Source organism: Misgurnus anguillicaudatus, chromosome 6, assembly GCF_027580225.2.
Source record: "Misgurnus anguillicaudatus chromosome 6, ASM2758022v2, whole genome shotgun sequence".
NCBI classification, from domain to species: Eukaryota; Metazoa; Chordata; class Actinopteri; order Cypriniformes; family Cobitidae; genus Misgurnus; species Misgurnus anguillicaudatus.
This window is the reverse complement of record NC_073342.2, coordinates 1753852-1755973: the sequence shown is the minus strand read 5'-3', so window position 1 is coordinate 1755973 and position 2122 is coordinate 1753852. Positions and strand designations below refer to the sequence as shown.

The 2122-nt window shown below is 48.4% G+C and overlaps 1 non-coding gene and 1 pseudogene across 1 annotated transcript; both read right to left on the bottom strand.

Annotated features, from left to right (window-relative positions):
• Positions 1-165, bottom strand: LOC129434637 (U1 spliceosomal RNA). Its single transcript, XR_008640908.1, has one exon. It is a non-coding gene; the product is annotated as a U1 spliceosomal RNA (small nuclear RNA).
• A 1073-nt stretch (positions 166-1238) lies between these two features.
• On the bottom strand, positions 1239-1419 carry LOC141364456 (U2 spliceosomal RNA; annotated as a pseudogene).
• Between the last annotated feature and the right edge of the window lie 703 nt (positions 1420-2122).

Below are 2122 nucleotides of genomic sequence, written 5' to 3'. Positions count from 1 at the left end.
CAGGGGAGAGCGCGAACGCAGTCCCCCACTATCAGAAATTTTGCAGTCGAGATTCCCACATTTGGGGAATTCGCAAAGGGTCAGCACAACCGGAGTGCAATGGCTGAGCCTCGCCCTGGGTGAACCACCTTCATGATCATGGTATCTCCCCTGCCAGGTAAGTATGAGCAACAGCCTTTGAGGCCAGACGGCCGCATCTTCCTGTGACCGATCACATCGACGGCGCCCCCGAAGGCCGTCCGACTACCATTTCATTACTGTGTGTGACCAGGTGGAAAGGCGCACGAAGCCAGGTCTGAAACCAAATATTCTTCGAGATCTACCCATTTTCCGTTTCCAGCCCGGTTAAACCGTGCAGAGAGAAAAACGTGAAACAATTTAAATCAAATGGATTTAAATAGCGCATTTCAATATATCGTTTCGTTATTACAAAGTAACTTTACGTGGAATAGAAACAAAGAAATGTACAGAGCAATCGAGAAACAACGAAAGCATAGCAATTTTAGAACGTGGATAAATAAAAACACAAGGGCTCAATGACTTACCCGTTGTCGTTGTGAGTTAAACAAATACAGCTATGCTTCCAGATCTGCCGACGTTGCTGTGGTTCTTCGACAGCTGTAGTACAGTGAAAAAAAAGTTTTCAGGTGTTTTGAACATCCCAATCTGTCTCGTTCGCTTTTTCAGCTGTGTCGATGATGTTTAAGTCGTCATCGTGTCACCTCCAAAATACGAATGCATACAGGTTGAAAACAACACGAGGATGAATAAATGATGACAGAGTTATCATTATAAATTAAAATATTTTCTTACTGCAAGTCATTTAGGTAATCAAGAAAATACTTTACCCGTTGTCTTAAACAAATACAGCTATGCTTCCAGGCGTGTCGACGTTGCTGTGGTTTTTCGACCGCTGTAGTATGAAGGGTAGTGGAAAAAAAGTTTTCAGGTGTTTTTAACATCCCAAACTGTCTCGTACGATTTTCTTGCGCCTTCAGCTGTGTCGAGGCTGTTTAATTCGTCCTGGTATCACCTCCGCAAACTGTAAGGAAAATAATTAAATACATTACAAAAACATTTCGTTATCAGCGTGTTCATTTCCATGCAAGCTTTTCGTTAAACCAATAATGCCAACGAATACACAGCACTTTTAAAACACACGAATTAAAAAACACTCTGTCATTCACGCACAAAAGAAACAAATTCTGTTTTTTACCTAACTTATTTGTCCCCGAGAAGGGGAGCGCACCGTTCATGGAAACACTGCAATACCACGTCGATGCATGGAGTGGAAGGAGCAAGCTCCGCTTCCATTTCCGAAGGTCAAAAATCCATTTAACGTATAGTCCCCGGGTAGGAGACGTATCAGACATTAAACTGATAAGAACAGATACTTTTATTGTCCAGGGCCGGGGTGAGCCCTTACCAACGTGGCCATCACCCCACTCTACAGAACAAACTTTTTTTATTTTTATTTTTTCCCTGGTGCCCAGCGGAGATCCCCACCCTCCGGCCCGCTGGCCCGCTGTTCCCGTAGCCGGTGGTGGTCTGGGTGCATCTACGGGCAGCCCGGCACGGTGGCAAGCGGGGACCTCCCTGTGTGACCCCGGCCCCTTCGTCCGAATGATTATGTCCGGTGCCCCTGCAACACCGTTCTGACCATCCGCTCGCGTGCGTGGAGGGGCACCGTAACACGTTTCCCCACCAGCAGGTTCCTGGTGGTCCAGATGGTGTCCTTAATGGCATTTAGGGTGAGCCAGAGCGAGGTGAACTCTTGTGCTGACAACACCCTCAGGCCCCGACCCACCCCCAGGACTGCGAGCTTGTAGTCCATCTGGACCCCACCTGCTGGCAGGCACGGGAAAAACAGGGGACCGGTTCTGGCCCACAGGTCCCTCGCATTACCGCACTCCCAGAGCAGATGTCGAACAGTCTCTGGTAGATTACACCCAGTCTGTGGACAGACTGGGTTCTTGGCCATACCCCGGGAGTGCATTACCGCCCTGACTGGGAGGATCTCATGGGCCACCAACCACGCCAAATCTTTGTGTCTGTTCTGAAGAGCGGGGTGGGCAGCGTTCCTCCATACTTGTTTGGCCTCCTCTAAAGTGAGGCCTGGAAC